The sequence below is a fragment of the Camelina sativa genome, chromosome 11 (assembly GCF_030686135.1).
Source record: "Camelina sativa cultivar CO46 ecotype springtype chromosome 11, ASM3068613v1".
Taxonomy (NCBI): Eukaryota; Viridiplantae; Streptophyta; class Magnoliopsida; order Brassicales; family Brassicaceae; genus Camelina; species Camelina sativa.
Window position 1 is genome coordinate 28,538,237 of NC_141890.1, and position 15,882 is coordinate 28,554,118.

Below are 15,882 nucleotides of genomic sequence, written 5' to 3' on the forward strand. Positions count from 1 at the left end.
TATTGTTCGTGGACTCGAAGGTTTCATTGCGACAGGCACGAAATTTGAATCGATTTTACAAATTCAGGGGAGTAAAGAGTTATGTTTTCTTCTTTTCACAGGTTGTGCACCCGTTTGATGCTCAAGCCCCAGGGGAACTCAGTCTTGCTGTCGATGATTATGTAATTGTGCGGCAGGTACATTTCTTGCCACCCGTGGTATACGAAGTATGGACTCACGTATCATAGAAGAAATCCCACTGCACAGAAGGCTTAGATTTAACGTTTCCTTTTTATGATATGTAAGTTTTAATAGTTTTCCTTTTAGTCTTTGCTTACGTCGGTTTATAGAGATCTGTATAAAGGATCTATACAACATCAATAAGAATCAACTTCCAAGCATTAACCTTATTCTCAAGAGAGACTAGGGTTAAGGGAAACTTAAGCTTTTACGTTCTTTATTTTTCTAAGCATCTTTAAGAACCTTACGACGGGTCCAGTTAATAGGTCTGTGGCAAAGGTACATGCTCATAACATCTTGGTATCATAGCAAGCCGATTCAATGGGAGAAGGACCGATGACCACATCACAATTTGAGCAAGTTAAGAAGATGTCCGAAGACTTGAATAGAAAATTCGAACATGTACAAACTGATCTGGGCGATCTCCATCAAATTTTGACTGCACACCAAGCTGCCCTTGAGTCAAAAGCGGACTAGCAGGAGAAGCGAGAGCAGAATAAGTCGAGGATGAAAGAGGTTCGTGAAGAGCAAACTCAGATCAGAGAAGTTATGAAGGCCGATAAGCAAGAGGTCTTTGGTAAAATTCACTTTTAGCTTATGTGGTGGGAGTGGAAGCCGAGGAGGCTGAAAAAGACACATCATCTATTTCTAAAGCAGGAAAAAATAACAACACCAACGGAGGAGGCAGTAAAAGCACTTCCTCTAGTGGGCCTTGGGCACAACGCTCAATGGGGAGAGAACATGGTCACCGCTTGAAAGATTGTGGTGAATAATGGTCGGTGAGGCCAATTGGAGAACTTCCAAAAGAACAACGACCAACTCACATGATGGGGGATTTTAGGATGCACAAGGGAGCTGTTTGGAAAATTGGAGCTGAAGGAAGAGAGAGTGGAGGAAGGGAGGCTGAGAGAATCTTAGTTCCACCATCTAAGATGAATTTCCGGTATATGATGAGTCAACGAATGCTATTGAGTGGCTGCAGAAGTGTGAAGATTACTTTGAGGATCAAGGAATTTACAACGATGAAACAAAAGTTGCTTGAGTATGTCAAGCAACTTTTGTGTTGACTGATAGAGCACATCATTGGTATATCAATTTGTGAAGGTTAATTACTCATCGACTTGGTTGGGGAGAGTTTAAGAAAATCTGCAAAAGTAGGTTTGGCAAAGCATATGCAACAAATCCTACAGGTGAGCTAAGTGACCTACGACACACAAGAACAGTAGACGAGAGCAATTTGAGGAATGTTTGGTAAGACAAACAAGGCTAACTAGGGATCATAAGCTATGGCAGTTCTGTGTGGATTTGACTGATTCTTTGAAAAATGAAGTTGAGTATTTGAGGTCAGAGACAATATATGAAGCAATGGAGTATGCAGAGGATAATGAGTATAAAATTAAGAATGACAAAAGAGGACGTACCCTTGGAGGACATACAGTCCAAACCACACGCTATTCAGCTCCAACCTCACGACCAATATCAACCGGATATCAAAGAACTCAAGTGGTAAGAAGCGGAGAGCCTTCTCACACGGGACCAGCCAAGCAGAAACAAAATTCCCAAATAACAGTTTGGAAAAAATTAACAAAACCTGTGATGGCAGAACGAAGAGCAAAAGGACTATACTTTAATTGTAACGACTTGTATGGCCCTGGTCATGCTTGTAAGGCAGTTTTATTCTATATTAGGCCCCTCTTGGAGGGCAAAAATATGGATGATGAACCCTTTGATGATGAGGAAATCAATCTTTCCCTCAATGCCATGAAAAAGGAACAACCCGAGAGCACTTTTCAAGTGAAAGCAGATATTGCAACTGGAACAGGATGGACATTGTTGGACACATGGAGTACTCACAATTTTATTCAGAGTAGTGTAGCGGAAAGACTTGGAATACTAATACAACGGCGGCCGGGAAGGTTCGTATCTCTCGTCGATGGTGGAAAGTGTGTCATCGATGGTTTGTGCAGGGGTCTTCCAATTATGGTACAAGGACACAAGTTCAAGGCCAACTGTTTTGTGATTTTGTTAAGTGGCTTTGATGTCGTTCTCGAGATTCCCTGGTTGAATGCCTTAGGACGTATGATGTGGGATGGTCCAACATGAACTAGATTCGTTCTTGGCTTCCATTATTTTGGATATCGGATATTATCCGATCCGAACCGATATCCAGTAGATATCCGAATATAACTGAACATATAAAAAACACTTTAATATTCCGATAGATATACCACATATATTTTATGTATTTGTATGGTTCTATGAGAATCTTGTCATTTGCTTCATTTCTATCATTTTATTTTGTTTTAAATACTCCATTAGTATGGTTATTTGGGTACAATAAGATTAAAAAGTATCCAAATAAAACCTTATCCAACAACTTTTGGTTTAATTTTGATTATCGACAATCATATCCAAACCAATCAGAAATCCGAATTATCCAAACCGAAACTGATCCGAATTTTATAAATATCCGAATGGATGTTAAAGTCAATATTCAAAAAATTTGAAATCCAAAAAATCTGAACCGAATCCAATCCAATATCCGAACGCCCAGGCCTAGCACGAACTATTGAGTTTACTCATGAAGATACTTTGATAAAATGGCATGGAGAGGCTGAGGAAAGGAAGGAACAAGGACCTATTTTAATTCCATTCAGAATGACACACTTTAGGAATGGTTTGCTAATGGGGAGGAAATTTTTATTACAGGGGAGGAGAATGTAGATCCTCTCACTCAACATGAGTCAACTCGCAGCTTAACTATGAAGGCATTGATGACGCAAGTTTCTTCTGACTTACTGGGCAAGTTGTTGGTGGAGTTTGAGGAGTTATTCGATAAACCAACATAATTGCCACCCCAACGACCTTGTGATTATTGCATTCGACTCATTCAAGGAGTGAATCTTGTGGCTGTTAGACCGTATCGCTACCCCCATCTCTTAAAAGATGAGATTGAAAGGCAATGTTCAGAGATGTTGTGACATGGCGTTATACGGCCTAGTTCTTCGCCTTACTCTTCTCTAGTTTTGCTAGTTAAGAAGGTTGACAAATCTTGGAGGTTCTGTATTGATTATCGTGAACTTAACAAGGTTACAATCAAAGATAAATTCCCAATTTCAGTGGTTGACGAACTCCTTGACGAGTTACATGGGGCACGTTATTTTACGAAGCTCGACCTTACATCTGGTGATTGTCGAGTAATTACCCAATACACTTAACCGCAAAGCAGTATATACAGGGACAAATCTAGAATGACCAATGGTACACTAAAGATTTGCGAGAGTCGTAAATAGCTAAAGCTGTTGAATGTTTGTTTGTTTGGTTTTCAAGTTTGTAAATAAAAATGCAAAGAAATTAAATCGATTAACTTATAAGATTAAAACATTGGGTCATAGGGTATTTCAGAGATCAATGACTAATGAGAAAATGAAATATGGAATTCAATAATTAAGGACCGTTCTAGAACATGAACACTATAATAGACTAACCCTCTTTCAAGGCATTAGAAACTAAATTTGACTATTAGCTTGCTAAACTTTCATTTGCAACCTCCTAGCCAAATTTGCATTACAATCAAGTTCATTTATTTCTCAATGCGTCCTAGCATCAACTTTCGCAGGCTAGAAATACATTGCTCAATTCACACTCATTCATGCATTCTATTGAACACTTTTGATGCATAGAAAACCTAGAGTCTAAAACAAGGTGATCAGTCCTATTTTAGCATTAAGATCATGTGAATCAAAGAACCTAAGGATTAAGAACTCCAAACAATAATTAAAACATCAATTCATTGAATCTCCTAATTGGAACCCTAAAACCCAATTGGAGAACTACTCGCACATAGCAAAAGAGGAAACAAAAATAATAGATGAAGAAAACATGATGAAATTGCAGAAAGAATAACAGTATTGAGAAATCTTCTCCAAATTATCAATGAGGATGAATCTGTAGAATCCCAAAAGAGTAGCTTACAAAAAGTCTCGAGTTGCAGAAAAAAAGCATAGAATAAAACTTAGAGTTTTTCTCCCAACAAAGAAAAAGTATTTATAGAGTTCTGAAAATAAGGTAAAAAGGTAACGACCTAGTTAGGACATTTTTTTAGCCAGGCGCGTATCTGAGGTAGGTGGGTTTTGACGTGAAACTTGCTGGTTCAGACTTCGCTTCTCAACCAGGCGGGTTTCTCTCGTAGGCGGGTTTCTCTGGTAAGCGGTCTCTTTGGTAGGCGGGTTTTAACCTGAAACTCGCCGTTTTAGACTTTGTCGCTCAGCCAGGCAGGTTTCTCTGGTAGGCGGATTTTAACGTGAACCAACATCCATCTCATATGCTTGTTTGTATCTAGAATGACTCATTTTCCTCCAATTTCCTGTAAAGTGTCCTAAAACCTGTAATGACTCGATAAAGAACTAAAAGACTCCAAAAACATGCTCTGACTCAATAAAAGATATAAAATAAGAGAGACAACAAAGACTTAAAACCGATAAACACCATATATCATCTAGATATCATCAAGTGCGAATGTTTGGCGACGAGATTGAAAAGACAGCATTTAGAACGCATCACGACTATTATGAATTTTTATTAATGCCCTTCGGTCTCTCGAATGCACCATCTACGTTTCAAAGCCTCATGAATTCAGTTTTTCAAGATATGTTACGGAAATTTGTGCTAGTCTTCTTCGACGACATTCATATTTATAGTTCCACACGGGACCAACATATGCTCCATATAAGAGAGGTTTTTGAGCTTCTGTGAGCTTATAAGTTGTTCCTAAAACATTCCAAGTGTTCGTTTGGGAGAGAAGAAGTGAGGTACCTTGGACATGTAATTTCCAATGGAGAAGTACGTGTGGAATAGTCTAAAATAATCGTCGTGAAGGAATGGCCAAGACCTATGACAATAAAAGCTGTTCGTGGGTTTCTAGAATTGTCAGGCTATTACCAGAAATTTATTAAAGGCTATGGTGCCTTAGCTACTCCTTTGACACAACTTCATAAAAAATGGGGTTTCTTTGGAATGAGGAAGCTGAAGTAGCATTTGTCACGTTAAAGAAAGCCTTGTCCGAAGCTCCTGTTTTAGCCTTGCCAGATTTCTCACAAGAGTTTGTGGTGGAATGAGACGCTTTGAATAGTGGCATTGGAGCGTTTCTTCATCAACGAGATCACCCTATAGCCTTTTTTAGTTGGCAATTGGCAGCCTGTCACCATAAACTTGCAGCGTACGAAAGATAACTCATTGGTTTAGCTAAAGCGGTGATACATTGGAGATCTTACTTATGGGGACGTCGGTTTTTGATTCGCACAGACCATTACAGTCTAAATTTTTTGTTGGAATAACAACTTTCTACGTCTCCGCAGATTCATTGGATTAGTAAGCTACTTGGATTCGATTTTAGTGTGGACTTTCGGGCAGGAAATATCAACAAAGTAGCAGATGCGTTATATCGATTTGGTGGAAGAACTTGAAGGTGAATGTGAGGTGTATACAGTTAAAGGACCTGACACAAGTATTTTCGGACGGTTGCAGGGTGAAATAGAGAATGAAGCAGAGCTAGCTACAATCCGGGATAAGGTTATATGTGGTGAAATGACCAAGGATTGGGAGGTTAGAGATGGTTTGATATTATATAATGGTCGAGTGTTTCTATCTTCTGGTTAAGAGTTGGTACGCGAGGTGTTTCAGGATTTCATAATTTTGGGCATGAAGGAGTACAGAAAAGTATGGATAGAATACAGCGAGATTATTACTGGAAAGGGTGGAAGAACACAGTTCAGGAGTTTGTTCGGGGTTGTCAAGTTTGTCAACAAAATAAATGGGAAACATTGAAACCTAGTGGGTTGCTACAACCGCTTCCAGTACCGAGTCAGGTTTGGTCAGATATCTCAATGGATTTTGTTGAAGCTATTCCAAAGGTTTCTGGGAAAACAGTGATTTTGGTGGTGGTAGATCGTTTTTCTAAGTTGCTTATGTCATTGCATTGAGTCATCCATATACAGCAGGCTCTGTCGCCCATGTTTTCTTCTGTAATATTGTACGCTTACACGGTATCCCGGAGACCATTGTTATTGACCGTGATCTGGTATTTCGGAGTTTGTTCTGGTGAGAATTGTTCAAACTGATGGGCACCAATTTTTGTTTTACAACTGCCTACCATCCTCAGTCTGATGGTCACACCGAGGTGGTGAATCGAACATTAGAAATGTACTTAACATGTTTAACGGGAGATATGCCTTAACAATGGATTGAGTGGCTTCCATGGGTTGAGTACTGCTATAATACGTCTTCCCACATCGGTCTTAAAGCAACACCATTTCGTCTAGTATATGGGAGAGATCCTCCTTGGTTGTTAGGTTATACTGGCAGAAGCACACATGTGGAGGCTGTGGACGTCGCCTTAGGACAACGTGATAAGTTCTTGACGCTCGCTAGGGAACGTTTAATGGAAGCTCAACATCATATGAAGCTTGTTTATGATCTACATCATCGGTTTGTTGAGTACAATATTAGGAATTGGGTTTGGCTCAAGCTACAACTGTATCGCCAACTATTTGTGGCTAAGAAGGCCTTCACAAAGCTCTCTCCAAGGATTTATGGTCCCTTTCAGATATTGGGACTGTGTCATATCGCTTAAAACTTCCGGATGCATCAAAAAAATCACGATGTGTTCCATGTCTCTCTACTCAAGGGTCACAAAGGACAACCACCAACCGATACTCTAGTTCTACCACCTGTTTTACATGGTCGTTCAGTGCTAGCTCAACCAGTGGGGCTCCTTGAGGCTCGTATTGGCGGAGGACAGAGACAACTTTTGGTCAAATGGACGGCTGATGCGGAAGACGATGCAACATGGGCAGACGCAGTGAAGCTTTTGGAAGCATACCCTACACTGGAGCTTGAAGACAAGCTCCTCGTGGAGGAGGGGAGTAATGATGCGAAGTATGAACTTGCATATCAAAAAAGAAAGCTCATTGCGCATAAGGCATAGTTTTAATGTTTCCTTTTTATGATATGTAAGGTTTTAATACTTTTCCTTTTAGTCTTTGCTTATGTCGGTTTATAGATATCTATATAAATGATCTCGACAACATCAATAAGAATCAACTTCCTAGCATTAACCTTATTCTCAAGAGAAACTAGGGTTAGGGAAGCTTAAGCTTTTATGTTCTTTGTTTTTCTAAGCATCTTTAAGCAACTTACGATGAGTCCAGTTACTAGGTCTGTGGCAAAGGTACAGGCTCATAACACCGTATTTAACAATACATAATACAAAATAGAGAAACATGATTTAACAATTTGGTTGTGTTTGATGAAACAAAATTCAGGTGGCTGGAACAGGCTGGTCAGAGGAGAATACAAGGGCAAAGCCGGATGGTTTCCGTCAGCTTACGTCGAGAAACAAGAGAAAGCTCCCGCGAGCAAGATCGTGGAATCAAACGTCAAGTAGCAGTGATCTCTTTCTGTAAACATATATGTACATCCAGAAAGTATGTGTAAGCTACGATTGTGTGTTTTTCTACCTTCGTCTTATGAATCACCATAAGTCATACGTAAGTATGATTATGTCAGATATGTATGTATCCACGAGTAAATATGATATGTGTAACAGATACGATTGTGTTTCTTTCCTCCTTTTTCTTATTGTATCATCTGAAGTCTTAACTCTAATTATGATAATATGATCTTTCAGTTTCTTGTTTCAGTACCTTTCGTAAAACTTGCATCTTTATGATGAAGATAAATCTAAGTTGAAATCAGGTTCAGAAACCGAACAGAGTTTGTTGGTTTGCTTGCTTGTTACTCAGTTTCAGATATATGCTTTGTCTGATCTATCAAGTTAACTATATATATATATATGTTCATCTTGTAGGCTAGTAGAGGTACACTCGGTGTCAAGTCATTTAGAATCAGTGATCAAGCTCAAACAAATTGACCCAAAGATGATCAGTGCAGCTCACACCATTTAAATGAAACACTCATGATTAAAATTTGATAAATAATAAATAATTGTATTAAAAAATTATTTTAATGATTAAACAACCTAAATAGAGATTGTGGAAGGGTGATTTTGTTTAAGTTATTAGTAGGTTGATTTGATTAATTTAATATTAATTATATGATTAATTTAATTATAAGCAACTTAATTAGAAGTTCTCTAGTGGGATGGTCTAAAAGCTCTACGTTTACGAATTTTTACTCTCTTGCATGCTTCTCAACATTCTTTTTTTGGCATCACGTAAAGATTACAACAGCCCTCTCTCTGTCTAGTACAAGATCTTTACTGTGCTTATCTATAGACCTGATGTTAGCCACAAAATTTTATAGAATCCATACAAAGAAGATATGCCAAAGAGATTCTTCCAATTTCAAAAGCATGTTCATTTGTTTCTACAGCTGTACCACTTGCTGTCACAGATTCCCTAATTTTATTTTATTTCTACAGACTACAGAGTGTAAAGCTTCAACCATCACTCGAGATTGGTCCCGACTTTTTCTAATACACTCTCGCGCTCACTCGTGATTTGTGAAAATATCCAAACGCTTCGTGAAGGACTTAGGAGAGAGTTTTCCTCCTCATCTTTCGCATCCTCACAGGAGCTTCGCTTGTCGACATTTGTTTTTGATTACTTGTACGCCATATTGTGTGCTTCATAAGAGCTCGAGGTGGAGAACCGAATAGAACGATTGGATATGGTTTCTCGGTAGATTTGGAGTATATATATGAATTCTATTTCGGATGGGGTAGACCTGATAAAGTGATGATTGTATCTAGTGGTGAAGAAAATGTGATTTCTTTGGCGGAGAGTAGAGATGGTAACTGGTAAGGGTAATGTGGAGATTGCCTTCTCACGCAAGAAACAAGAAATGGACGGACTAATTGATTTGCTCCATCATGGACACCTTTCCTTTACATGAATAAAACTGATCTTCTTTATGTTGATGGATGTATTGTAGCTTTTATTTGAGGTATGGTAGGTTGGTATTGAAATTTTTGTTCCGATATCAGTCCAACAAAAAAATTTGAGGTCTCGACTTTTTGTGTGTGATCCATGATGAAATAGAATGATACGTAAAATAAGGTGATACAATATGTAATGTTTCATTTTGTGTTATATTTACTGGCCAACAATAGAATTGTTTAGAAGCTAAAAATGCAAGAGAATGGTAGAGATAATTGAAATAATTTTGAACAAAGTAAGCCGAACACACCCGAGCAGTTAATCAAGTGGATTGATTGCCAACTTCGAGATCAGATTCTGGCTATTTAACGATAAGGGGACCAGTGTTTTGGCAACGATCTCCAAATTTGGTTTCAAACTCAAATATGAACTTCGCTTTTTTTTAAATGTAGTTTAAACTATCTAACTTTTTTTAAATACCCATTGCAGTAGTTATACAAACACTATTTTTTCTTTAAATATAATCTAACATTAAATAAAAAAACAAAGTAAGCGGGAACGAAGAAATGTGCCGACATAAAAAAACAAATTGTGCCGACATAGAAAAAAAAACAACACAATTGAAACAATCAAATGAAGTGTATCAAACAAAGAAGACTACTTTTATTAGAATATAATCAATATATCAAATGAGTTTTTTATGGTATGTGTGAGGTTACTTTTATTAGAATATAATCAATATATCAAATGAGTTTTCTATAATAATTTTCAAATATATATTTAATAACCAATCAATAATTGATATGATGAAATGAAAATTTTTGCGGTTTCTCTCTCTTCTCTCGTATATTTTAAAAGGGAGAAACCCTTTTGCTTCGCCGTCTGGTAGGAATACGGTTTAGGTCTAGCATCATCTAGTCTGTTGCGGTGATGGCTAGCTTTCTTCCGGCATAGGTGGCTCTGTTTAGCGCCTTGGGTCGGCTCTGTTTCCGGCATAGGTGGCTTTGATTAGCACTTGTGGTCGGCTCTGTTTCCGGCATAGGTGGCTTTGATTAGCACTTGTGGTCGGCTCTGTTTCCGGCATAGGTGGCTTCGATTTGCACCTATGGTCGGCTCTGTTTTTGGTACCGTTCAGCTTCTTCAGTGACGATAGCCAGCTTTTTCTCCAGAAGTTTTTTCAGGTTTTCTTTTGTTCTCTTTCGATTCACTTTGATCCGGGTTCAAAAATTATGTTGCTTATTCTCTTTCCTTAGATCTGGTTGTGTAATTCCCTGAGCCTCCTTTTTTAAGGGGAATAATTCGAGCTTTATGCTTACCAAGATTCTAATTTTAAAGTTTGGATTTTGTTGTGAATGGGAGTTTCTTTTCGAACATTTGGTTTGAGTTCTTAGCAAGTGAAGTTCCCAGGTTGATTGGGTTGATAGAGCTTTCGTTATTTCAGCAGGCCTACGTTTGGTGAGCAAAATTTTTTGAAGATTCAAAAGTTGTTGTTTGAAGACAAAGATGAAAAAGATTTGCTTTAAGTTGAGTCATACTCTCATCAATGCTTAAATTGAAATTTCGCTTTATTCTCTGGGCGAAGATTGAGATCTTTTCGTAAATTTTCCGGTGATCTCGGCCGGAATTGAAGTTTGTCGGCGTCAGAACTCTCTGCCAAGACTCCAACCTCTTCATCTTCTCATGTGTTATCCAACCTGTTTCTCTATTGCCACGTCTTTTATGTGCTGTTATACAACGCTTTCTCTTCAGTGAAGGTTTCCTTAATTGGGTTTTTTTTTTTTTTTTGTTTATCTAGATTTGTTTACTTAGTCTTTTTACTTTGTTTGTTTGTAATATCGGCCTGTCACATTTGGCTTCTATCATCAATAAAACTAGGTCTCGGCATTTGGGTGTTCGGATCGGGTTCAGGTTCAGGTAATTCGGGTTTGGGTTTTTTAGGTTTACTATTATAGGATCCTAACAGGTGTTCATATAATTTCGGGTCGGGTTCAGGTTCGGTTCTTATCGGGTTCGGATTATTTGGGTATTGACTTTCAAAAATCTGTAATGTATTTAAAATATATTCGGTTATGGATAGTATATACTCGAACATATCCAAAGTACCCACAAAAACCTGACATGTACCCACAAAACCCAAAAAACCTGAAATATAACCTTACAAACAGTTATATAATCTAACAAATTCAACAAAAAACAGTGAACTAAATCTTAAACAAATGAAACTAAGCATATCATGGAATCTTAAACAAATGAAACTGAGCATACCATGTCTCGCAAAACAATTCATATGTGATAGTGTGATATCGTGTATAATTGTTCTCGGATATAAACATGTATCTTCGGTTCCTCGGGTTCGGTTCGGGTAATATCCGATACTTGTGGTTATTTGAAAACGAAAATCTATTGGTTATTTAGACAGAATTGGTTCGGGTCGGATTCGGGTATTTTCGGGTCGGGTTCGGTTCGGGTCGGTTCCTCGATTTCTGTTTATTTGTCCAGGCCTAAATAAAACACACTAGTGACAAAAAAAAAAAAAAATTCATCATCAAAATTTGAACTCACTCCCGTAGATATCCAAACGCTTCGGGAGAGGCTCAAGAGAGAGTCATCATCCTCGTCTTCCTCGTCAAAGCAGCTTCGTTTGTCGACGTTTGTGATAGCATATTCATATGCGTTAACTTGCGTAGTTAGAGCTCGAGGTGGAGATCCCAATAGACCTGTCGGGTGTGTGTTTGCTGCGGATTGTCGAAATATAGTCACTCCACCGATCCCATCAAGTTATTTTGGTAATTGCGCCATTGGTACTGGTAGAATGTCATTAACTGCAGATACGTTTATGGGTGAAGAAGGGTTTTTGGCTTCTACAAGGTTGGTGAGCGAATTGGTTGAGGGACTGGACGAGGGTGTGGTGTGGAAGATCCCAGATTTTGTTGAGTTATCTAGAAGTCTTCCAAAAGGAGCACAGTTTCTATCTGTTTCGGGTTCGACCCGGTTTGGAGTATACGGGTTGGATTTCGGATGGGGCAGACCGGAGAAAGTGGTAGTTGTGTCCATTGATCAAGGCGAAGCGATTTCCTTGGCGGAGAGTAGAGATGGAAATGGCGGTGTGGAGGTTGGCTTCTCTCTCAAGAAACATGAAATGGATGCTCTCATTGATTTGCTCCATAACGGACTAAAAGTTTGACAACTCTTTTCCTCAAAATAAAATTGTAAGAGCATCTCCAGTAGTATAATTTTATTATAAATTTCACATTATTTAAACTTAAGAACTTCATTAAGAGATTTTTCAATGACTTCTCCAATGGTAAAACCTTATTAGGGCATCATCATTAACCAGCCGTCCAGCCCTTAATGGGTCTCTTAACTTTAAATTAACATTAAATTTAATATTAGTTTAATTTAAACCTCACTAACTATATATATTATATATTCTTTTTGTCAACAGTTTTAATAGATTAGCTCAAAGGAAGTCAACTCCAAGAAAAATTGTTTACAAAGCTAATAGCGCGGTTCGGTACAAATTTTTTGTGCCAAGAAATTTGCTTTAGCATTTGCACTATAAAAAATAAGAGAAAAAGAAAAAGTAGAGAACTTTCTTTGTCACACTTGATCTCGTCCAAATAAATTGAAAAGATCGGCCATTCGGAAGGAGAAAACACGAATCTAAGTAGTCGGTGAATAAAACTATGTCGCTATTACCCACACTAATCATACACTTCATCGCCCAAACTAAAAGCTTCAACCTCTCCATATAACATAGATAAATTACGTCCTAAGGTTCGCTGCTCCATAGTAGGTCGGCCACTAACTATGTATATTAGTTTTTCTCTTTCTGTTGTGGTGAACCTTAAATATGAGTGTCTTAAGAATTAAAAGTTAACTAGGAGATATCCCGTGCTTAAAGCATGAGTCAATATTTTTAAAAAAAATTATAATATAATAATAAAAGTTATTGTTATATTTAAAAAAAAAATTATTTTGTTTGGGATACTAATTATTTTAGAATATTATAGTATTTTATTTTTGACATATTATTACAGTTTTATATTGTTTGTTTGTTGTATTTGCATCATTATTTTGTGAAATATAAAATAGTAATTTTAATATTATAATTATGAACAAATAAAAATTATTAATTTATCATCTATTTAAATTTAGTTTTACCAACCGGTCAATGTGGAAATTAAAACACACATTTTTCATAGATTGAGTAATATATCTTCATTTTTAAATATTTCAAATCACAACATATGCAGGAAAAACTTCTGCATTTTATTAATCATAAGTATTATATGAAAATTCCAAACAATTTGTAAATAAAATAAAATAAAGATGATAGGAGAATCATAATTTGAAATCTTAACAAAATTTTCGAATTTAGTTATTAAAACTAATTATATTGTATACTTGGATATAAAATCTTAGTTTTTAAAATTCTAATTGGTTTTTATTTTATTTTTAAAAATATTTACTAATTTCGTCCATAATTTATTAGAGAAAGAAAATATTTTTATTTTTATTTTTTTAGATTTTTTAATATTTGATCTGTGAGTGTTTTTATTTTTTAATTAATTATATTTCTTTAAATTAATAAATTAAGCTTAACTAAAATTTTCTATTGGCAATTGAATGTAATTTATTACCCATTTGAAGGTTAGTTTCATATTTGTACTTCTCAATTAATATAATAGGATTATTTATAGAAAATGTGTTTTTTTTTTAATATAATTTATAATGTAACAAATGTTGGTTAGTATTTATACAAAATAAGAATAGTAAAACTATAAATTATAATTATAATACATCTTAGAAAAACATAAATATATTACATTATACATACTTTTAAACATATGTTACAATACATAGAAAAACAAATTAGTCTATTTTTATTCTTTTTTTTACTGCAAACTCCTGTTATATATCATCTTAGTCGAAAACAAAGTTTCAAGTCACTACAAAACATATGAAGACAGAGCTTCCAAAACATAAGAAAGCAGAGAACTATTAGCCTCCCTTGAGATCGTTTACAACATCGTAAAGGACTGGAGTCACAGTCTCCAAGGTCATTTCTTCGACCATGACTCCTGGTTTGGGTCCTTTAGGTTGTCTCTTGGTGCTTATTGTCTCACCATTGGCTATGGCTGCAGCTTTGAGCTCATCATTCTTCTTCTTCCTCAGCTTGAACTCCTCAACATACCTTGATTGCTACACATGCTCCACACGCACATGAATCCTCTTCCTTATGATTCTGTTGTCAATCTATTTGTTGACTTCAACCAGACGGTGCGTTTGGTGACGTTCCAGATGATAGATAAGGGAATATACAATATTCTCTTACCATCTATGTATAGACAATACTTGGAGAACACTCTCCTATAGTTGTATATATATCGTATCTCCAATGAATAGAAAGGCAACTCACTGATTACTCAGTAACACCAGATGCGACCAGTACGACCATGATAGAACTTGTGAGGCATACGCTTATCGATCGCACCATTCACCTTAACATCGACGACCTTGAAGGTCCTTAGGTAGTCGAGAGTGGAATGTAACCCTTATTTCTGAACGGCCTCGCGAACAGATCCCTCGTTCTGGCACGAACTCCATGACCTGCCGGCATTTTTCCGTCTCTTTAGTCTTCTTTCAATCGGACAATTTTTTTGATCAGCACCAACATTATATATCACATTCACGGGTTGAAACCTGCAAAGAAGACAAAGCAAAGTGAATCACCTGTTCGAATAACTTTTCTTCTTTTCAATGCTTCAGCAATTAGTCACAACAACACCATTTTTCTTTACTCAAGTCCAAACTAATAAGTTAAGTCCAACACCATTTTTCAACAAAATTATTCCCATTCAGTTCTAACATAACTAAGAGATCTTAGGTAAAATTCGATTTTACCTTATGTGGTTGGAGTGGAAGCAGAGGTGGCAGAAGACACATCATTTGTGTTTAAAGCAAGACAAAATAACAACACCAACGAAGGAGGGAATAAAAGCACTCTCTAGTGGGCCTTGGGCAAAACGCTCAATGGGGAGAGAACATAGTCACCGTGTGAAAGATGGTGGTGGAGAATGGTCTGTAAGGCCAATTGGAGAACTTCCAGAAGAAGAACGACCAACTTACATGACGGGTGAAGACTTTAAGATGCATAAGGGAACTACTTGGAAAAGTGGAGCTGAAGGAAGAGAGAGTGGAGGAAGGCTGAGAGAATCGCTCCACCATCTAAGATGGAATTTCTAGTATATGATGAGTCAACGAATGTCGTTGAGTTGCTGCAAAAGTCTGAAGATTACTTTGAGGATCAAGAAATCTACAATGATGATGCAAAAGTGCGTCAAGAAACTTTTGTGTTGACTGATAAAGCACATCATTAGTATACCAATTTACGAAGGTTAATTACGCATCGACTTGGTTGGGGAGAGTTTAAGAAAATTTGCAAAAGTAGGTTTGGAAAAGCAGATGCAGTCAACCCTATTGGTGAGCTAAGTAACCTACGTCACACCAGAACAGTGGACGAATACTGTGAGCAGTTTGAGGAATGTTTGGAAAGACAAACGAGGCTAACTGGGGATCAACAGCTATGGCAGTTCTGTGTGGGTTTAACTGATTCTTTGAGAAAAGAAGTTGAGTAATTGAGGCCTGAGACGATATTTGAAGCTATGGAGTATGCAAGGGATAATGAATACAAGATTGAAGGCGATAAACGTACTCGGACATTTAGAGGTCACTCTGTTAACTAGGTCAGCATTGACAGGAA

General features: G+C 37.1%; 1 long non-coding RNA gene and 2 pseudogenes across 1 annotated transcript; 2 read left to right on the top strand and 1 right to left on the bottom strand.

Annotated features, from left to right (window-relative positions):
* Positions 1-9,768: 9,768 nt before the first annotated feature.
* On the top strand, positions 9,769-11,000 carry LOC104724272 (uncharacterized). The gene is made up of 2 exons (XR_757606.3): positions 9,769-10,297; positions 10,558-11,000. It is a non-coding gene; the product is annotated as an uncharacterized LOC104724272 (long non-coding RNA).
* A 447-nt stretch (positions 11,001-11,447) lies between these two features.
* LOC104728349 (phenolic glucoside malonyltransferase 1 pseudogene) lies at positions 11,448-12,300 on the top strand (annotated as a pseudogene).
* Positions 12,301-14,120: 1,820 nt separating this feature from the next.
* On the bottom strand, positions 14,121-14,745 carry LOC104724273 (large ribosomal subunit protein eL21z/eL21y-like; annotated as a pseudogene).
* Positions 14,746-15,882: the final 1,137 nt, after the last annotated feature.